The sequence below is a fragment of the Heliangelus exortis genome, chromosome 3, assembly GCF_036169615.1.
Source record: "Heliangelus exortis chromosome 3, bHelExo1.hap1, whole genome shotgun sequence".
NCBI lineage: Eukaryota > Metazoa > Chordata > Aves > Apodiformes > Trochilidae > Heliangelus > Heliangelus exortis.
The window spans coordinates 104,081,927-104,104,720 of NC_092424.1; the positions used below are offsets into that span (position 1 = coordinate 104,081,927).

At 38.1% G+C, this 22,794-nt stretch overlaps 1 long non-coding RNA gene across 1 annotated transcript in view; it reads right to left on the minus strand.

Moving 5' to 3' along the window:
* Positions 1–471: 471 nt before the first annotated feature.
* The window catches only part of LOC139795241 (uncharacterized), a 41,627-nt gene continuing 19,304 nt past the window's right edge, over positions 472–22,794 (minus strand). The window contains exons 2-3 of the long non-coding RNA XR_011725433.1: positions 13,183–13,286; positions 472–2,156 (exon numbers count right to left, since the gene is read on the minus strand). This is a non-coding gene — a long non-coding RNA (uncharacterized lncRNA). The remainder of the gene's footprint in view (positions 2,157–13,182; positions 13,287–22,794) is intronic.

A 22,794-nucleotide genomic window follows, 5' to 3' on the forward strand; every position in this document is an offset into this window, starting at 1 on the left:
GATCTCCAGAGGTCCCTTCCAACACCTCCCATTCTATGATTCTATGATTCTATGATTCTATGATTTGTTCTTGTCTATATATAAGGTTTTCATGATGTAGATTAATTGGTAGAAATGTACCGGTAGGCCTTCTTACAGTAAAGATATTTTTTAAGTTCTTATATATTTTGAATCCATTTAGATTAAGCTCTTAAAGGAAAATGAGAGGTTTGTCAACATAACTGCAGCTGGTAGGAAAATAAATAAAGAAATATATGTACATTTGAAATATACACCAACCATTGCTGCTTTTAGCACAGAGAAGACCAGTTTATTGGAAGAAAAAGGATGAATACGTAGGGAACTGAGTCTCCCATATTTCCTTTTTGAGAAGAGGAGAGGAGAGGAGAGGAGAGGAGAGGAGAGGAGAGGAGAGGAGAGGAGAGGAGAGGAGAGGAGAGGAGAGGAGAGGAGAGGAGAGGAGAATGAGTGAAAAGCAACAACAGGTGATGCACACCTATTGAATTGATGCCAGGTGAATACAGAATAAGAATTACACTCTGGAGCTGGATGGGTGGGCACAGGATCACATCATCACAGGGGTCACCAAGAGCTCACCAGCTGATAGGTGGTGACTGAGTATTTACTTTGCTATACATAACAGGGTAAAGAATGTGGCCCCAGACCATCTTTATTACCATAGTGACTCAATAGTTTTCATTTATGTTTCTGAAGTCTCAAATGGAATCTATATCTATAAGACTTTTAAATGGTGAGATAAAGCAATTGAGTCAGAAAAATTGGTTGCATCCGATCAGAATGGTGGAGAGGAGAGGAATGCAAGTCAGAGACACAAGAGTAATCTAGGTAAGAAATTGCCAAGAGATGCACATTTTCAATTGTAACCATAGAAAACAGACAGCTAAGTCTGATCTTTGTGACCAATCTGTAATGTCATCCAGTATTTCCTGCATACTAACTTGACTTACCCCACTTTCTGCAATAAATCTTCTAGCGTTGCTGTATGCCTACAAGCAGATAAAATCAAGAAAAGAAGATAGGAACTTGATCTGATTGATCAGCATCTCTACAGACAATGCTGGTAGCTTTTACTGGAGTGGAAAGTCCACATCTTATTGAAATTAAAATCAACAGGCCATAGTGATGAGACAGACCTTCTGCATTGAGCCCTGTGCCTGAGCCACGCTGAGCCTCAGAACTGTTTATCGTAGCTGGATCTACAATGCACTACACAGTAAGATGCTGGCACAGTGTTCACAGTCTGGTATGAACACTAGGAAGCCATAGCAATATTGGTCAGTTCTTCATAACTTCATTTCCCAAATGTTCATAATTAAACAGTTTTTATTTAAGTAATCAGCATGAAATCCTTAGCTTTGTTTTTGCAACCGGTATTGTGTTTATGGAGCCAAATATTGAAAACTTTGATACTGAATACCTTGTATGTGTTAATTTTGGCACCCTTTAAAGATTCTGTAGATGCCTTGCTATGTTACCCCCACCCACTCTTCAACCCCCCTGGCCATCAGTCCCTCCAAACCACTGAGACATGTTTCTCTTTTAATACTTTCTTACAGTATTTCTCATGAAAATCACAGGGAATCGTGTGTGATTTCAGCAGAGTGAAACCTGATCTCAAAGTGTCTGTAGGACCAGAAGTTTTTAAAGAAAACATTTCTTAAATCTTGTGTTCACTGCTGCTTCAGCAGGCCAATTAGACTTGATGGGAATTCTAGAAAGCTGTCGCCAGGCATTGCAGCAGGAATAGCAAACAAGGCCCAAAGCAAATAAACGAATGGGTAAAGTGTGGCCGTCCTCAGAACCTCCTTGCTGATGACCTTCTCCTCTTTGCAAAGGGATGGTGGAGGTACTGGATGAAGAGACTCCAGCTTAATTAGGTTTGACATTAATTAACAGCAGCAATTACTAGAGAGTAATTAATCAGGGAAAGTCTCCAAACAGAAGGAGAATAAATAAACGGGCAGTAACATTCTGATCCATTTACCCCCTTAGATAAGGATGTGCCCCAGGTGTCAGGCTGAGGTGGGACTCATCTGTCTTGCTCGGTTTCTCCCTGGAACTTGGGTGACTCTTCACACATCCATCTTCCTTCACATGGAGACAAGCAAGTATTCACTAAACCATTAACACGATTTCTATTCAAAGTCAGTACAAAAAAAAAAAGGTCCCTTCAATAAAGTTTTACTAATCCAAGAGAAAACACCTTCCTCTTTTCATTAAGCTGGAAAAAATTTCCACATTCTAGGAGTGGTCATTTCTCCATACACAGCCAGTAGTTTTTCACCACAGTTAACACCAAAGAGCTTCAGCTACCTAATCTGTGAATAGCAAGTTCTCTGTTTTTTCCCTACCATGTGGTAGTCGGTCACATGGCATGTCCTAAAAAACCACAGTGAGCACCACCAACTAATTCAGAAATCAACCCTGGCTTTGCCACAAGCACAGGGCCAGACACAGCAGGGGTTGCACTGCCCACTACACTGTGACTCAGTTGTAATGCAGCCCCTGTTCCCCTTGCATTGATCAGCAAAGCTCCTGAACCTGCCTCGAGTGCCAGCTCAGTTCTTCTGCCTGGTGCAGCATGGGGAGCAGATTCAAAGTTCAATGATGCCACCTACATGGACCAGGATTAACAATGCAGAGGGGGCTCTCCCTCACACAGCTGGATAATAGACGTGAAGATTCCTTGGGTATTCATGTATTTCTAAAGTGAGAATTTCCAAGTCCTTTCTGCTGTGGGTGGATATGAAACATGTTACAGCTTTATAAACTCTTTCCGTTTATAAAGACATTTTGGCCCAGGCATCTTTTTGAATGTTAAAGGACTAAAGAAAGCATAATGATGCTCATAGAATAGCAAAGGCATAATATTCAGAATCATATTCTATTCAGTTACTTTCATTCAATAAGTCAGACTTTCTCCAGGTAGAATGTTGTAATTGATGTAATTGATGTTGTAAACCCAACAGATGTTGGGTTTTTCCAAGCACATGTTTGCAACTTCACCATAAAAGACCCATGAGATTTTGAAACAGAACAAAAATGCTGATATAGAATTCTAATATTATGGTTTATACAACTTTGATGTAATTTGGTATAGTGTATGTTCTGTTTCATGTAGCTAGGTTTAAATAACCCAACCCAAAAACTTCTCCTAAATAATTACAGAAAATCACAATTAAACAAATACTACTTGATAGTTTAGCTTTTACTTAGCTGCCAACATGTTTGTGGGAAGGAGCAAGTAAAATTTTAATTATAAAAATATGGTTGTTTCCAAATAGTTTACTGAAAGAAGTCAAGTTTATAAAACTCTGCAGCAGTCACTAAAGCCACTGCGGAAAAGAAAAAATTAAGAAAGGAAGAAAGAACTTAGATTAAAGTAAAAATAACAGACCAAGTTATGAAAATGAAGAGTAATATATCTAAATCCCTGCACTGTGATTTACAATTCATTTTTGAGCATGCTTTCTACCACAAAATTAAAAATAAGCAATGTAGACTTTTGGAAAATGAGAATATAATGCAAAGTCTGAGAGTAAAAATCTGGCCCCACTGAAGCCAAAGGCAAAATTTATATTGACTGTAGCAGTGATGGAGTTTTCTCTATACATGCAAACACTCACTAACCTGGAGTACAGAAGCCAGCCCATAATCCCTTTTATCCTTCATATTTTTTCTTTTATAATGTTTGTCATCATCAAAAACCTAGATTGCATGGTGGATAGCAACTTAGACACTGCATTTCAAAATAGTATGCAACATGTGAAGATTCATTCAACAGCTGTCCCTGAGTTTATGCAATCTCCTGCTAAGGACTGCAACAGGGCAACTCAAGGTTTACTCATGTTTGAACAATAAAGGCTTTAATCTGCATACTGACACATCTTTACAACCTTGGAGAAACAAAGAAAAGGAGTGCTAATCTGAAGATGGGGCAAGGCATTTTGAATATTTAATTCAACATGGGACACTGTTCAAATTATTTAGAAATTGCTGTTCACTAAGTCAATGGAAGGAAATGGGCTTGAGTTAGGTGTTTTAAGTTACATAAACTGACTCTCTCTGCCAAGGACTTTTTCTGCAACCACAGTTACATCACTTAACCATTTTATACCTCAATTCCTCATTTGTAAAATAGACTAATAGCATTCTCTGCCTAAGGGGGAATTCAGGTTAATGTAAATGCAGCAGTATGTGTGAGGTTTTCAGAAGCCACAACAATAAAGACCATAAGAGTACAAGGTATGATACCTTACTGTAGATGCAAAACAGTTCCATGCACAGTGGTGGAGATGTGGAAGATTACAATGCAGTAACAGCCCTGCATTTATGCAGGGCTACATTGAGAGGAAAACGTCTCAAATAACTTCAAAGAGGCTCAGGTCACAGCAAGGCATGAACATGACTGTCCTCTTCTTGGATTCTTGTCAATGTATCAGCAGGATGCTGATGCACAGAGAGACATTACTGACTTCCATTTCCATGAGCATAGGCATATTTGCTCCACTCCACTGCAAATGCTGACATGCCCCTTAGTTTTAAGCTATGAGTGATCAGAGATTTTAGGTGTAAAGCACTGTGAAAGAGAGGCCTTGGAGAATTCTTTTGGGTCCTCATAAATACTGTAGGATGATTTTTTAAACTACTTTTAAGTGCACTGTAACAAAAGAAAACCTTTCCTTTTCCTACAGCAGTGCAAGTTGAAACTAGGCACAAATACAAAGCTCAGTTTGTTGTTATTTAAGCTTCTTTAATCCTGACTACTGGTGCTTGTAGAGTAGAGAGGCGTAGTTGGAGAGAAGCCATACTTTTCAATTTGATTAAAAACACCTTTTGAACAATAAATAACTTTAGTGGCCTGACCTCTAAATGAAATGATACTGCAAAGTTCTGCAGTATAAAATGATTCTTTTTCCCAGCATTTTTGAATCTTGGCTTGTCAAGTATTCTTTTTGACAAGCTTCCAGCTTAAAGATCTCTTATTTACTTCTTGTCAAACAAAAATGCTTTCAGGAGACTTTACAGGATAAAAATACTCAAGAGAAACCAGAATATCTTTGCTCAGTGTGAGTAACCTCATTATTGTTTGATCACATATAGATAGCACTGGAGAAATTGCTGGCATTGTTCCACTTCATCTGATAAAACAAGACAATAAATTTTAATGCAAGTTGGCAGCAGGAAGAACTGCTGCAGGTCAAGTCTGAGGTGAGCACTACTTTTATAAGGACACAGTGAAAATTAGTTGAATTGCAGGAGCTGTAGTAAGCAGTGAGCATAAAGCCAAAGCAGTAAAAAGGAGTTTGCATTTTAATTGATTTGACTCCATAACTGATTCCATCCACAACCTTGGTCAGTGATCATTATGAAAAATAGCTCAAAAAAGTAAACAGGGTAGCAAGAAAGTGACATACACAAACAAGGAAAAAGGCATCTGATAAGCAGACACATCACCCTGTGAAAGAATGTCACTCTGCAGGGATCTCTCTTGCTTTAAAAGCTTGGCTACCTAAGTGAAGATTCTACAAATGAAAAATATTGTTATTTGCACAAATGTCACCAGGCTGCAAGTACTTACCTACTGTTAACCCAGCTGCTTACCCAGCTCCGCTTTCTCCTTGATTTTTTCCAGCTATACATAAGCTGATATAAAAATTCACTTAAAATAACCTTGATTTTATTTCCCTTCAGTCCTAATGTACCTTATCTTTTTCCTCAAGGCCTGAGAGAACAGGATAGCTCAGCTTTTCTCCAGCAAAAAGTTTGCTGAAGCCTTTTTGTTTCTCTGTAGATACTCCTTTAGCAAACAGTTTCCATCACCAAATCTGTTACAATTTATGGTGAGGGAAGGAAGGATTTCTTATGTTTTTTATGAGTTTCAAATTGTATATGAAAGAATCAGTCACAGACTAAATGCTGAGTTCAGTGTAACCTACACTCTCTCAGCTATAGATGAAAACACTGGAGCTGCAAATGTCTTCCATGGGTTACTGGGTTCCATTGCAGTTTACAAAGAAAACACAAACATCATTAAAGCAAAGCATTTTCTTCAAAACTGTTTATTCAGGCTCCCAAGAGTCCTTTTCAAGACGTGACAGAGAATCTAAATTTCGAAGACGGAGCATGTGAATTCAAACCTAAGCACTCAAGTGCTGAAATAGGCCCATGGCTTCTTGTAAGAAATATTATTTCACAGAAATTGAAAAGTTTATTTGGCCTTTTAAATGGATATAGCACTTATTAAAAGTCAGCCCGAAACTTAAATTTTGTATCAACTTTTGTCTGTTTCATATGAAGCAGTAATGAATCATTAGGTCCAAAGTGCTTAGGAGCTAATTCGTCATATTACATATATTTTATCTTTACACTTCCCAGACAAAGACAGACTTTACAGAGAGAAGGTAACAAAACAGGAACTACACCTGTCATTATTACAAAATTGCCTGAATACATCTTTTCCTGGTACCAGAGAATGTGTAAATTCAAGCAAATGCAATGCATCTTGGAACAGAAGAAAATGGGGAGAATGCATGTCACCTTTTTACCTACCCTTCATAAAGCTGATACTTCAACTTTTTGATCCTCAACATAAAAAAAACCTTCTCTAAAGTTATGATCTGTATCTTCTGACCTACAATCCAACTTATTTTATAGGTAGCTGGAGCACTTGAGACAGACACTCTAAAATTTGTTTAATTGCATTAAAGAGACATTGCAGCAGAACAGAAATAACAGTTACAAAAAAAGTAGCATTTTGTTTACATATTTATATAGCATATATTTATTTTACCTGAAAAATTGACTGTTTCAGTCAGTAGGTTTAAAAAACACCATGACCCCTGTGATTGTGTCTAGCATTATGGAGGTTTTGCAACCGGACACTTAGCAGAGTACAAAAAACCCAGGATCCTGGAAGCTCAGGTATATGGTTTCCTACTCTGGGTATGTTCTCTAAATGAGAACAGTCTTCTGAAAGCTCTTTACACTTGACTTGTATTTTGCATTATGGAAAGAAAAATGGAAAAAAAAAAGGGGGGATAGATCTTATATTTTCTTATGCATATATCTAAAAAATAAGAGTAGCTTCTTTTTCAGTTCTATGTTTTTAGGTGCATTCACTGTTCTCTTTAGAGATATACATTAATAATCCCCAAAAGTTAAATTCTTGCATGAATATTTTGAGTTTTGATCTGTTTACTTCTTGTCAAAACAACAAACTTAAATGAAAAATAGGAATAGTTTTTATTTTATTTTCTAAAATTAAGCACTTCAGACTATTACTTCTAGGAAGTTTGGTTTTGAGAGACATGATTTTTCTCTCTAAAAGATTATATCTACTTCTGCCTGAACTCTTGAAAAAGTAATCAAAGCTCTGACATCCTCTACAACTGAAAACTGAACTTCAGTAAGAGAAAATTTCTTATCGAAAAATGTCATATAAATCACTGCTATTTCAACCAGCATTAATCTTCACTTTCCTGAGCTAGAAAGCATTTAATTCTGTTTCATAGTGCAGGTAAGGACATTCCTTGAGCCATGACTCCGATGTATCAACATTAATAAAAAAAGTTTAATATAGCATTTGTAGATGCAATTCACATTTCCTTATTCTGCAGTAGTAATTTGAGGTGGCTCTAATTTGAATGTGAAAAAAAAATCTCAATAGCAACAAAAAGAGTCTATTCCCCTTCATCTCTGCTTGTGTTGTCATCTACAAGACCTGCTAACTAAAAGTAAAGAAATTATTTATGAAGAGAAGTTTATTCAGTAAATTTGTCCGCTTTTCCATTCTCAAACTGTGACTCAACCACTTAAAAAAAAAAAAATAAATAAAAATGGAGAATTGGACTTTTCCTATGGTTAGTTTTAATGGCTAGAGGTTGTTTGTGTAACCCTTGAGAAACTCACACTTTCAGGGTGATCAATCTATTGTTTTGTGACCCCATGGTGAAGCATTAGCCCAAGGTCATTGGGGACCAGGAGGGCTGCCAAAAGCTCAACCATTTTCTGTGGGCTGTGGGAAGCAACCTGAGCAGCAATCCTTCTTCTCAGGAACAGAAACAGTATGGTTTCTATCTCTGTCTCAGTTTTTTTTTTTTTAATATTACCAACAGCTAGAAAAAGAAGGTTGCTTCAGTCTTTGGGTGCTTCACTTCAGCAATCAGGTCAGCTCAGATTTCATACCTCAAGAAGCAACAGTCCCGAAGTCTAAATGACTTTTAGAAACCTGATGAGATAGTAGATTTTTTTTCACATACTTTTGAAAAATCTGGTTTTTAAGCTCTGCCTGCTCAAAGGTTTTTCATTTGACCCAGTGATGCTGTAGGTGATGTGAAGTTCTATTTCTGACCAATACATAAGGTGAAACTGTGCCATATTAGCATAGTAAAATTTAATTTCCATAGGTTGGATACAGTTTAACTTAAATAAAAGTACTTCTACTAAAACATTTATTATCAGTATAATAACTTTTCCATGGTAAAACTGCAATTTAATGATGGATGGTTTTTAAGAACACCACACAAAAAAACCTGCTTGAATAGCTCAAAGTCTATCTAACTTCACCATTTATTGAAATATCAGTAGCATGGATATTAGAAGTAGTGGTAGTCAGAAACAGAAATTCACTTTCTTACTAGAGACAAGCCCTTAACATTAGCTTCCTACAAAATTCAGTTCCCTGAGTTATTATATTCCAGAGACACTAAGAGTGTCCTCCAAAGGATAATTTTAATCCTTTCAATCCTTTCAATTCAAAATAAATCTAAAAATAAGTAACCTTTTTTAAAACATGAAAATATTAATTTGTAAAACAACAAAATGAATAGATACGTTTTTATAAAAATGTTTCTGTGGTTTTTCTTTAACAAAAATTTCACTAAAAGTGCTTCCTTCTGTAAGACAAGTAGATTTTGGTGAATCAGCACGTTTCCAGTGCAAAAACATTCTGTGGGAAAATTTTCAAAAAGTTGTAGCTGTGATTATCAAACAAAATCACAAGCAGTAGGTGAGAGCATACATATAAACCTAAGTCATATAGCACTTCATTGCTTTAACAAGGACTTTGAGGGGAAATAAGTATTCTGCTGATATTTTTTCAATAGAATATTTGTTGAATTCATGAATGTTATGTTCTGTTATCTACCAATACTTCTAGAGACATCTTTTTTTTAAGAAAATTGTTGATTCATTTCTGAAACCTACAGGCTACTATTGTTTATAAAAGTTTTAGCAAAATATTTTTTCACATTTCCTGTGTTATGAGGTTGAGATTCATCTGTTCTCACACACACACACACATAATCATGAGTTCAGTACCAAACCTCTGGCAGCAAATATGTAAACGAGTACATCAAGATCTACTTAGGCAAAGTATTATGTAGGCATCCTAATAAAATCAAGAGCTCACAACAAAAAATTAACATTGAAATATATTTGCATGACAAGCTTTTTTGTTTTCAAGTAATATCTCAGTCCAAACAAAAGAAGCAATATATCAAATAACATTTTTTCCCCACAAATAGGTTGGCCAGCTGTAACAAGCACTGCCACATTTCTTTTCAAAGGCCACTACCCACACTGCACAGAGCAGCTACTTCTGATCACTATCAATCTGCATGTACCTGAACTTGCTCCATCCCACCCCTCCAGTCCCATAAGCTTCCTGGTGTCTCCATTTTCCCCTTTTTGTTAATCTTTTAAACACCAAAATAGACACGGGGAAACCACCCTAAAGATGTGAGGAGAGCACTAGGGAAAGAAAGGGGAAGAAAGGGTTTTTTTGAGCCAGCCACGTTACCACATGGTTCACATTACAGGCCAGTGTGTTAAGAGGAGACCACCACAACACACAGGTGGAAGTGTGAGTCTGGGAGCCATTGAAGTTTGAACATTGAGAATTTTCCCAGTGTATCACAATTACAGAAACATCTGTGCTAAATAACTTTGTGCCAATCTGCTGTGAAAATTTGGTGTTCAATAGCCCTCAACATTTCTAATTTCTTACTTGTTGTGGGGTGGTCTCATGTGACACGCTGTGATCATTGGTTTCAGAGCCACGAAACAGTCTCTTTTTCACACCTTCCTTTTATGTGTGTGCTTACCAATTCAGAATCCTTTCTGATAGGAAAGCATGGTGAATATTTAAAGGAAAGTGAAAAATATTTAGGAAAGAAAACTATTCAAGGGAAAGATCTTGTGCTGGATAAAACATATTTACACCAACTGAAAATATTAAAGACAAGGCTAGAAGGAAAAACATCATTCTCAATTCATCTAGCACTAGCTAAGGGAATGGATGTGAGAAGAAACATAAAAATTCACAGGTTTTCAAAGATAATATTTCTCAGGTTATAAAGGATCATGAAGTGACCTCTGCTTTATAACTCTTAGGAAATTAAAGATGAATGTTACCACTGCCACCCAGAAATATCACAGCACAAAACTGTGCTAACTAGGATACTTTTAGGTATACAATAAACAGCCCTAATAACACAGCCCAGACTTCAACAATTTCTACCTGAAATTAGGCAGAAGCAAGAAAGCTATCTCAGACTCAGCATTACATCAAGATCAAAGTTAAATTTCTTCTTGGTTTAGAGTTTGTGCAAAATCTAAGCAGTAGTTAAATCCTGAAAGAAGACCTGAAATGAGACGCAGCCATCCTTTTTTTTTTTTCAGAGATATGTGTTTAGTGATGTTGGATACTCTGGGTCTCAAAGCCTTGATGACCTTATGAGTTTTGTGAAGACAAAACCTTAGTTTAACCCACACAAGTTTCCAAAGTGTTCCTCATTCCCTGCACAGTTGGATCACCTGTTTGCTGAGTGACAGATTACAGCTACACACAAGAAATCTACTCCATGTGAACAGAGCATCATTTGCAGAGGTTACAGTATGGTCAAAATGCAGCCAATATGTACCAGATCACCTCCTCTCGAAACAGGCCATTTCCATGGGCAGTTACATGCCAAGTTTCCTGTACATGAAAATGACCACAATTCCTCTTTTTCCTATCGACATTTTCTATTTATACAAAATATTCAGCTTTTTATCCTTCTTCTGAAGATAATTTACTAGAGGTTGTTAATAAAAAATAGACTTTTAAAGTTATTTTAATGGAAAAAACAATAGTTCTGTAGGACTGTTTTGAGTTTTGTTTGGTTCTGTAGTTTTGTTGTTGTCAAGAATTGCTGGAACATATTTTTTTACATTTTTCCACCAAAAAATAAATTACTTTCAGACAGCAACTATGAACACAAATGATGGGAATGGATAGTGATCAATTAAGAAAAGTATAATAGAATTTAAAATAAGATAGAATGGAAGAGTCATACAAATTTAATTTATGGTTTTTATTTGCAATTGCTCTTTAATTGCTCAAATTATATTTGCCATTGCTCTTCAAGCTATCGGCATCTCTACGGAAAAGTAAACTATAAATCTTTTTAACATTAATTTGTATTGTTGCTTCATATTATTCTTGTTTAGCTTAATGAAATAAAAAATAAATACATATGAAACTGTTTGTGTTTGAAATATTGCTTATTTCAAAACTGTATATTACTAACCCAAGAATATCCAGACAACAGGAAAATTAATTTGATATTTAGAGTCATTAGCTTCACAATATCCATTTTGGATAACCAGCATTCAGGAAATGTTCTAAATGGTTATTAGAACACAATATACAAAAGGGGACATAATAGCACATTGAATGAATGATGGTAGGAAAATCCAGAAGAGAACAAATGAAATCTAACTATGCTTTAGGCCTCAGATTTCATTACCTTGTATTTACATAATAATTCATAGGATTATTCCTATAAAAATGAATAATAAGGAAAAAATAAGCATGAAATGCATGTCCTTGCAATGAAAATTTTGGACAAATTATTCAAGAAACATGGAAGCAAAAAAAATTAGCAAGATTTGAAAAATAAAAGGGCTTTGTAGTCCTCCTGTAAATGGGATTATGTGGTTATTTTTCCTGTAGTTTCAAGGACAGTAGACAGTCTAATGAAGAATACTGTAGGGTTTTCTCTTACTTTCCCACAATGTAAGAAAACAGTGGAACTGCTGTGGGGTAAAATCCCAGTCCCACACACCTGAGAAGTAACACAAAGCTGCAGAGAGAATCACTTATGCAGCCTGGATTGCAGGATGAGAGCCTAAATTAGTAGTAAACTAAATTGTTGGTAGGGGGTTAAAAAAACCAAATATTGTGATTGCATCTCAAGTTAATAACCCAGACCAGGCCTGGTCTCTGGCTGCAGCCCAAAGGACATGGCCTGATTCACACCCTGCCACATCAGGAATGCTGCAGCCAGATGGCTCAGGCAGCTCCCAAGCCCTTGCCAGGCACTGTGCAGGGGTTTGTTCACTGGGTGGGGCTAAAACTGTGCCAGGGACCATACCAACAACTTCACAGCAATTCCATGCAAGTGCTCTGTCCTGTGCTCTGCTCCTGTTTCATTCTCCATCACTGATCCCACCACAGGGAACTGATTTGAGGAGCGGTGGTGGAGCAAAACTTGTGAGGAGCAAACCAGTGCTGTGACTGCCAGGGGAACTTTCATCCATAAGCTTTTGTTATTCAGCTGAAAGGCCAACATCCAGGGCAAAGCTGTACGTATGTCAATAGAAGATCAAGTCTCACAAAGGGCTGCCTGAGCTCTTACTGTCTAAGAAAGAGTCAGCAAATTTATGCTGCAGTAAAAACAATTGGGAGTAAAATTCCTTTTTTTTAAAAAAAACATACTTCATTCATCTGACTACAAAGCGAGTTGCAATAAATACAATATTGAGAAACGGATCAACCTAGCAGGGTTTTAAGTAGTCTCTGCATTCTCTCTACTGCTCCCACACAGGCACACACACCCGGGCTGCCACACACTCCTCATCGTGCTGCTAAAAGCAAACAGTGGATATGACAGACAAACATTGTAAGCACAGATGTGTCCATTATAAGCAGCGTGAGCCGTGCTCATGAGGAGCGCTGTCACTTCTGAAAATCCAAGTGTCTCCGGCTGCGAAAAAGCAGTGGGGTGTGAGAACAAAAGAAGGAGATGTTGTGATTAAGGCAGGGCTAATGGTTCATTAACAATATCCAGGGCCTGGATCTCCAGCTTAAAAGTTAAGGATTTATTTCAAAATTACCTTTTGGCTTTTTTTGGTTGTTTTTGTTGTTGCTGTTAACTTCTTTTCTCTGCCTTTTGAAAAGGATTTGTAGCTTCCTCTCTTGCCCTTTTGTGTGATAGCTCCTAAAATATGAAGCAAATGAAAACACAGATCTAGTGAAAACAATCTTTTTTTCCTTTCTCATCTTCTTTTTTTTTTTTTTTTTTTTTTTTAAACACACTCTCTGATGTGTGAATCTAAGGCAAGGCCAGAGGGGAAAGGCAGCATTCCTTGCTTCAAGGATGTCCCTGCCCTGGCTTTTGGGGTCCAGTTTGGCAGCCTGAGGGCCATCCTCAGAGCAGGTACAGAACTCACCTGAGCCAAATGTACCATGGAGACCTTTCCAACAATTTAAGTGACATGATTGTGTTTCAGTCCCCTTTCTAGAACTGATTAATTTACTATGTGAGCTTGTGTCTACACTCCTAAATGAAGAAGGCCAATGCAATAGGTCCAATAGGTGCAGTAGGGCTGCTGCCAGCTCACACTCAACAAACAGTGCCCAGGGATAGTTCACAAATTAGCTTTTCCCAAAAACATTTTTCCAGATGGCAGTGAGACCAACACTGCATGAGATTTGGCTCTCACCCTCTAGCATTTTTCAGCACAGTCCAAACACCACCATCTGTCCCCACTCATACCTCAGGCATGCAGCACCTACTTTTGGTTCAATTCTGCAAAAGCACCTTACTGATGGGCTGCATCAGTTGTTTCAGCCTGAACTAAGGAAAAGGAAACACACACATAACTATCATCATGTTGTGCAGCCAAGGGATTATCCATACTGTCTGGAGGAGCCACAGGGTCGAGTGTGATATTCTGGGAGGTCAGCCAGTCTAATGTCTGCTGCAAAGGGAACCAGACCTGGAGAGCCACTGCAGAAGAGGGCTCCTGGCTGAGACATTGCTCCCTGCTGCAGCAATAAATACAGACATTTGTTAGGCTGGCTCTGCAGCTCCCAGAGCAGTTCTAGGGCACCCACAGTGTTTCCTAGGAATTCTCAAAATTTCCTTGATTTGCATGACCCAAAGATGTGATTTTTAGTGTGTTGGAAGGGATGAATCTTCCTGTTCTTCTTCAGCCCCTGGACCAGAAATGCCTTCAGATATTTCCAGGTCTCCTCATTCCTGTCTTCCCAGCCAAAGGCATGTTGCATGGCACAGGCCTGATCCTTAGCTCTTCCCAGTTGTGCTGATAGTACAGACAGTTGTAGACAGGAGAGTACACTGAAGAACATTTCAGATGTGGTTTCAGACTTCTTTAGGCAAGAGTGAATGTTGGTACGGTTATCTGCAAGCTTCAGTCTCATGTGGAAATTCTTGCTGTGGCCCCTTGCTACTGCAATGAATCTGCTGGAGGGGGCACAAGATGTTACCATGAGGAATTCAGAGTCTCCAGTCAGGCACTTCCATTTCCTAGATGATATTTGGTCTTGAGCAAGAACTAACAAGTGGATTAGAGAACAGTATATTTGACCTGGAAATTGCTTAAGCAGGTTTGTTGGGAAGTGTTATATTCAAGGGCATATCTTAAATCTCATGTTTTATTGTAATTCATCAGAATGTTTCTTTATATCCTCTTCCCACCCAGAACTTTCTGACTGTTGCCACTTCTACATTTGCTATCAGTAGTGTGATTAGGTTGAGAAGTGTGGTGAGGGCGACTCTCTTGAACTACAGCTGGAATTAACAGAGTGAGATTTACCATAAGGGTTCAGATACTTCCTGAAAGGACTTGCGGTGGATTAATGCTTTAGTCTATACATAACAGCCTACAAAGTACAGGCTGGCACTGCCTGGTTGGGAAGCAGTTCTGCCTAAAAGGCACTGGAATCCTGGTGGCCACAAGCTGGTCATAATCCAGTGGTGCATCCTGGCAGCAACCTGGGCTGTGTGAACAGGAGCACAGCCAAGAGATCAGTGAAAGTGACTTTGCTCAGCACTTATTCAACCACATCTAGATATTGTGTCCAGCTTTGGACTCCTCACTACAAGAAAGATATCAATCAACAAGTTCAGCAAGGAGTAACCAAAACCTTTGGAGGACTTGCCCTCTAAGAAGTTAAGAGGAGCTGATCCTGTTCAGGGTAGAAAAGAGAGCTTCAGAAGAACCTAACAGCAGCCTGCCAGTGAGAGAGAGATTACCTGAAAGATGGAGGCAGGTTTTCCATGGTTGTCATACTGAAAATTGCATATATTGAAGCAAAATATTTTGACTTTAAATTGGGGAAAACCTTTTTGCTATTAAGACAGATGTGTTTTGGAACAGGTTGTCCAGAGAAGTTGTGCAGTCTCAATCCTCTGAGGTTTTCCAGACCTGATTGAGTAAAGCCCTGAGCAGCCTGGTCTAACCTCACTGCTTACCCTGCTGATGATTCCTGAGTTCCCTCTGACCTGAACTATCCCATGATCTGAAAGTCAGATGTGTTAAGACTGTGTCATTGCAGGTTCTCCTCTAAAGGCATATTCATCTGACCTAAGTCAAACATCTAGCTAGAGTTGATATGGCTTGCCTATGAATGTTCATGTTTCAATCCTTAAACAGAACTTAGGCTAAATGGTTTAAACTTACTCATCTAACATATAAATTGCTAAAAGATGGTGGGAAGTATCTCAGTCTTGTATCTTATCCTTCCTTTTGCTTGTTGAGATTCAAATTTCCCTCTCTAGTGATCATGTCTTAGGATGCTCCTAGAGGCCAAGGGACATCCACAGATGCAGAAGCTGTTGCAAGGTACATGGGCAGTGTCTGTGTTAGCAAACAAAATGGAGACAAGGTGGTAGCTAAAGCAGTGAACAATTACCTGTACTCTATCTGTCACAGTTGAACCTCCTGCCAGATGCCACTCTCAGTCATAAATCTCAGCAAAATTTGGAGATTACCTTGTTTGTAAGACAGAAAATCAAAATGTATGGTTGCAAGCCATGCTGTCAGGATCAGGAACAGTCCTTAGCTCTTTAGTAGACAGTTCTGCTACTTTAACAATGGCTAGAGGACAGTCCTGAGCAAGACTGGTAGGAGTATGATCCTTTCATGATCACCAAACTTCAGTTTACAAAATGTGCTTTATTTTCCTAATAACTAAATGACCTTCCTGTGCTAGCTTCATAACTGGAGATTAATACACTCTGGGATCACTGCCCAGTCACTTCTGCCAACACAGGAGCCATTCCAGGAGACATGTTCCTCTGACTTCCCGGTTAGATTTCAGTATATTTCAATTTTCCATTTGTAGATTATAATTTTTTCCAGACCATGGTAACTCACTAGGTCTATTGGAACATAGAATCATCAGCACTTTCCCATTCTAATTCATCTGCCACAGTGGCAGTATCTAAATGTCCACTTGAAATCTCTCTGGATAAATAAATCTTCCCCTATTGTAGTAAACTATGCAGTAGTTTGTTCTTTGCATCATCCTGCTTTAGATGTTTAGCACTAAGGCTGATTGTTAGAGAAAAATTCTATAGTAAAACTGCACTATGGTGTTCTGCATCAAAAAAATTATCATAAATGTGAACAATGCATCCCTCTGAATCTGATCCTGTCCTATGCTTCATGTGTTTTCAACTTGAAGTTCCTGTGGGAATGCCTATAAGTTATTTTAAGACACTTCTCCAGAACAAATTAATTGCAGATACAAGCAGAAAATCTACAGGCACTTCCTAGGCATGACTGGAGGCCATCCTCTCAACCAAACAGATGCCTTTAAGCTGTGGAGATGACACCACTTATTTAAAAGAGGAAAACCACTAAGTGGTGTAATGGATCAGAAAATCTCTAGGCTTGCCGGGACATGAGATAGGCAGCTTTCTGAGTGTACTTCACGCCTCTTCTACTTCAAATGCCTTTTTACCAAATATATAGGTATATTCCATTATATCAGTTGAGTATCAGACAAATTTGGGATCCTAGTGGCACAGAAATCTTGCAAAACTGGAATCTTAGTTAGCATCTCAGGTACTATTCACTCTAAGAGCAGTAATGATGCTAATTATAGCGAAACTGTTCATACAATAAGTTCATAAATCATAATATGTTGACCCTTAAAACTGTTTTACCAGTCCTAGCACCCATTTCTTCTCACATGTAATCTCTTATAAGGACAGTGTTGTGACCCTGCAAAGTAAGGAGCTGCCACTGCTGTGTGTGTAAAAAAAACTACAGCCGACTTGAAGCCCCCAGCCCTGATGCACCCTTTTGGGTCTCTGAGAAGAACTTCTCTGCTCAAACCAACAGAGATGTTGGTAGCAGAATGAGGCAAGGTGCCTGGGACAGGGACAAGGGCACTGCTCTGTGCCCAGAGTGTTGTTCTGATCTGAGGGCAGTTTGTTCTGATAAGTGCATAGAGCTAAATAAAGGGATATAAAAGGCCCAGAGACTTCAGTGGGCTTGACAGAAAGATCAGGTGGGTGAGGAAGGTGGGACTGGAGTTCTTATTTAGGGAACATAAAAAGGACATGGAGGTCAGAAACAAGGAGACTAGAAGCTGCTGCTATGCTCTTTCTAAGGGCAAACAAACTCAAATCAAAAAACCCCTGGTTTATTTCACAGACTTCCTCCCACCATAGTACACAGACCAGAGCACCAATCCTGCATATGCTCAACTACAAATCTAGAAGAGGTCTCACTGCCAGCATGAGGACTGGCATGAGTGACATTAAACATGTGCATACAGTTAGGGTGCTACTGTGATATACATAATAAATAATAACAAGTATAAAAACAGACCTGCCTTTTAGCAGCTGTATCTCATCTCTATTTGTAGATCCACAGCCATAAACATTATAAATATAGCTGAAATCGTCCAATACGTATTGAATGCAGATATTCCAGGATGCCCATAAAACACATTGAAAAATGTGAATTGATTACATAAGCAGCTTTTTTTAATGAATAAGGTCTACAGATTTTTATAGTATTCCTCTCTCTCAAACCTTGTAAAATACATGGAAGTCTTAATTATAGCTGAAGATATCTGAACTATGTTGGCCTTTGATTTTATAATACAATATGTAATTCCTGCTGGCATAATAAACCAATAAATTCAGTATTTGTTATAAATGAGTTTAAATTTATAAGTCTATCAAAATACCTCCTGGTTCCTGTTAATGTTTAGGAAACATTTCAGAAATGTTTCAGGTTCCTGTCTGAAAGAATTGCCTCACTCCTTGCTGAGCTTCTGTTGATCCAACGTCTTGAAGTAATCAACAGTTACATGTACTGTACGAGTAACACACACACAAATGTTGTATATGTAGGTAAGACAGAGAAGGAGGAACAGAAGGAAAGTAGAAGTAGTAGTTTATGTGTAAGTACTTCCTCCAGTAAGATGTTTGGACCTAAGAAACCCATCCTAAGCCAGTTTTAAATCACATTTTGCTTTGGAAGGTATGAAAAAGATGGACTGCCCTCAAATCTCTGCAGGTCCTGGCCTGGGACCTTCAGTTTGGCAGTAGACAGCCAACTGCTGAAACTGATACAGCACCTCTGTTGTTTGCTTGACTTTTGGCTTTGTGTGGAGACTGCAACTCCTGTTTTTTGGTCATGTGCATATCAGTGCTCATGTAAAATGAGTTTCTTTTCTCACCCTAGAGTTAGTTTATATTTCAGTACCAGCAAAAGGTGCCAAGAGTCAGGTGTTGTAGCTAAAGATGGTTAAAAAATGTTCCCTCTTGATCTATGAGTTGGTGCTCCTTGATGGGTCTCCTGAAGCTGCAAACAACCAAACAGGAAAAGGAGATGAGATTTGTTTTCTCATTTTATCAGCATAAATATGTAAAATGAAGAAGCATCTGATTCTATTTTTAAAACTCTAATTTAGAGCATGTACTAGCATAGTCTGGTAACATTTTGTGACAGAAAACCAGTAAAATTTTCTAGTCAAAATGTTAAATACCACATAAAGGACTTACAGATGCTGTACTTAGGTAGATTAGCTAAAGCATGGCATAAATTGTAGTTTCTTGAAATTCTATCCCCAAGGCAAAAGTAAAATGGTTCAATGGTTGGGATTTTTTGTTGTTGTTGTTGTTCCTCAACAAAAAACAGCTTTAAAAATATGATGCATGTAAAGCGTTATAGTTTCAAAATTGTGCTGGCTTATGGCTAGGTACATGGTTTCTATTGAAGTTCACACCCTGATCTGAGACATGTTAATTTAGGGTAAGCATCTATTCAGTCAGATGTTCAGTAGAATGTACAGACACATCCATTCAAGGCCTTTCATTCCCTGGAAGCCATAGGAACATTTTGGATATTGCCTTTCAGCACTAAAACCGGTCAGCTTATGGTAGCATTTTCTCATTTCAGTTTCTGCAGGTCCAAACCACAACGATCCACAAGGGGATTAAAGCATATATTAATGAGGTTTTTAGCCCCTGTAGATTTCTCCTTCTAATTTGCCAGAATTTTATGTACCCCTTTCCTGACCCTAGAAGTGATATTTTCTTCCATCTGGAATGATTGTTTCATGTTAATATGTTGGTTTGAATATAAAACATAGGAATGTTGGTTAGCACAAAACATAATGAAGGCTCTGGGGTTTTTAGATTTTTTGGCTTTAATTTTTTTTTTCCTTAAAGAAACACTACTCATTTGTTCAGGCCAAGAATGTAAGGTTTCAGATGTTACTCAAGCAAATCTAATGTAAAACACAAACATTAGGCAGTAAATCCATATTTAGGCACCTAAATGAGCAGCCTGATTTGATGCATTAATATTCTGGTAAAAGCATATGGTTTGTTTCCTGACCCCTGCATCTAAATTCAGCCAGATTTATAAAGAATTGAAACCCCATCTCAGAAGAGGGACCTGTGTCTAACTCCTGTAACTACCATTATGATCTCTGGGAAAGTTAGACCTGGACAAATAGACAACATTTTGCTTAGGTCTTTCGTCCAGGACTGAATATTCTATCTGAAATGGCCACTGTAAAATGGAATTGTACCCACTATGGGATGAAAATCCAGCTAGTTCAGTTACACATGGGACCTCCCGTGTAAGAGCTCCAGTAGCTGAGTTCATTTTTGAAGGCAGAATTTGACTGAAATGTTCTCGTTGAGAATTTCCATTTGTTTGATTTTTTTTTTTTTAATTCCATGTGTTCTAGTTATGCTAAAGTAAAAGTGTGTGTTTTCTCTTGAGTTAATGAAAACTCAACAACCATTAGGCCCACTGAATTTTTAACTAAGCAGTTCTGCAAGAATGAAAAGGAAAAAAATATGCACATGGTAAACACAAAAGTACTTAAGTAGATACCCATATATGGTAATACATATGGGTTAAATACTGACATATTTGGCAGAAATGCATGACAAGAATCCTTGTCCAGAGCCAAAGCCTCATAGACAAAGGGCAGAATTTACCACAAGCTTCTCAATCGCAGTTGCACACACAAAGCACGTTTCTTTTTTGGATGCATCTGGACCATCATCCATTATGCATTCCATATGACATACAGCTCAATGGGGTTTACTTCACCTGCTTTCATGAAATGAAACTTATTCTTCTTGCTCTCATATAATAAGGACGTTTGCTACTGAGTATTAAAATGTGTGGAACATGTGGCAGACATCTGTGGTGCGCTGCCATTGCACTTGACTCACACAACACAGCGAGCCATCTCACCTTCCAAAATCAACCCTGCCCCTCTTCAAAATACATCTTATTTCAGAGACACAGGTGCAAAGCAACACACCTCAGCAAATATTGAACACATAAAGAGCTTCAAAGAGGTTTTGTTTCACAGTATTTTGCTTAGATGTGTCATGAAATGGCATATTTGTAGGAATCGGTTTTCACTTGGTCTGATCCAGGACTTTTCAGTCAGTTGGGCTTTGTTTTTTCTTTTGCTTTGTTTTCACATTTCTTTCATCAAATTTAAAATTATTCTTAAGAGTGCAGATCACTGTTAGTGGATGGCAGTTTCATGCTGCTCTCTGCCCATCAGCCAAAATGTGGTACTGACAGGATTCTTTAAACTCCATGGTGAGTGTGGCATAAAATGTATTACCCTCATTGACAGTAACAGTGGTTTAAATTAATACAGCATCCTGCATGTCTGCAATCTCTTAAGTGCATGAACAAGATAAAAACTTTTGTAGCTCATATTTTTTTGGGACGCGAAGTAAAATAAATATAATGGAACTCGTTTCCTTTTGAAGGGGTTCCTAAAGTCTTTAAACTATCCTCAACTAGCCCACTTAACAGCTAATTCATGCTACCTCTGCTGAGCATTCTAGTATCATGAAGATCTGGCTTGCAGGTATTTACATTTACACGTGCTTTGTGCTAGCATAGTTCTAGGTGCAAGAACCTGGAAAACTAGACACTTTTTTTTCAGAAGATGAACATTTATCTTCTGTTATTTTCTCATGTTGCATTGCATCAGAAATACTTCCCTTTGAGCAGATGCTAATACATAAATCAACAGGTATTTGAAATTTATGCATCTTGCATGAGAATGAAAGAGATTATTAAAGAAATTCAAAACAGACTGAGGAATTTTGGAACAAGTCTTTCAAAAGGAAAAAAAAAAAACCTCCAACACATAAGGAATTTCTGGAACAGGTAATGGGGTCGTTCACATTTGCTGTCTGCGGTGGATAACTTACACAAGCACACTACTCCAGGATAGCTGCAGCTGTATTACTGTCTTCTGACTGTAATCCTCTGTAACCTCTGTTACTGCAAGAGGTGATGCTCTGACTGTTCACAGACTGGAATAAGATCCACCTGTGTGAGTATTGCATTCCACAAGGTCTGTTTCAATACTGAAAATTGGCATTCATAGACACATATGCAAAAGTGTATGTGCCCTTTGAAAATGTACTGAAGGAATTTCTGGCATTGACCACTATACCTGGCTCTGCAAGGATTACAACTGCAAGCCATGTCATAGGTGTTGCAGGCATGGAACATTTGCAATATATCTAGAGAGCTTATTGCCATTATTATATGAATGCAGGGATTCGAAGCAACTTTGACTGGAGAAGTCACATTGAAATTTACAGTTAGGGCACTCACACCAGCCCTGCAGTATAAAAATGCCCTCAAATGGCTATAGGTAATCCTAATCAATCCTACTCTAAGACATGTTTATGCTGTTTTAGCACAAAAAGGAAAGTTCAGACTGTCAAGAATTATGTGTTTGAAGCACTTGCTGGGTTGCATAAAAACAGTGTGTAAAAATATATATAAATCAGTGGAAGAGATATATGTCTATATCCAGACTCATGCTCCAGTAAAGAATTTCTAAGTCTACTTTAAAAGCATGGTAAGAACAACTAGGGGGGGAAAAGTAACTCAGAAATATTATTCTAGTCTAAGGAAGATAAGGAAGATAATCTGATTCTTTATGATATTTGATATCACAGTATTGTGTTTATAATTTCATTGCGTGAGGGAACTACTCTCTGAAGGTTTGAGCATGTGACTTCAGGCATCTCTGCATTGTGTTTTCAGGTGAATACAAGTTTATCCCTTTCTCAGAGTGCTGCAAACTTCTGCACACTTTGTGCTTGCCGCAGCATCAGCATGAGAAACTTGTATTTCCCTGTAAGCCTGCACTGCCCTTGGCAGTAGTCAGGT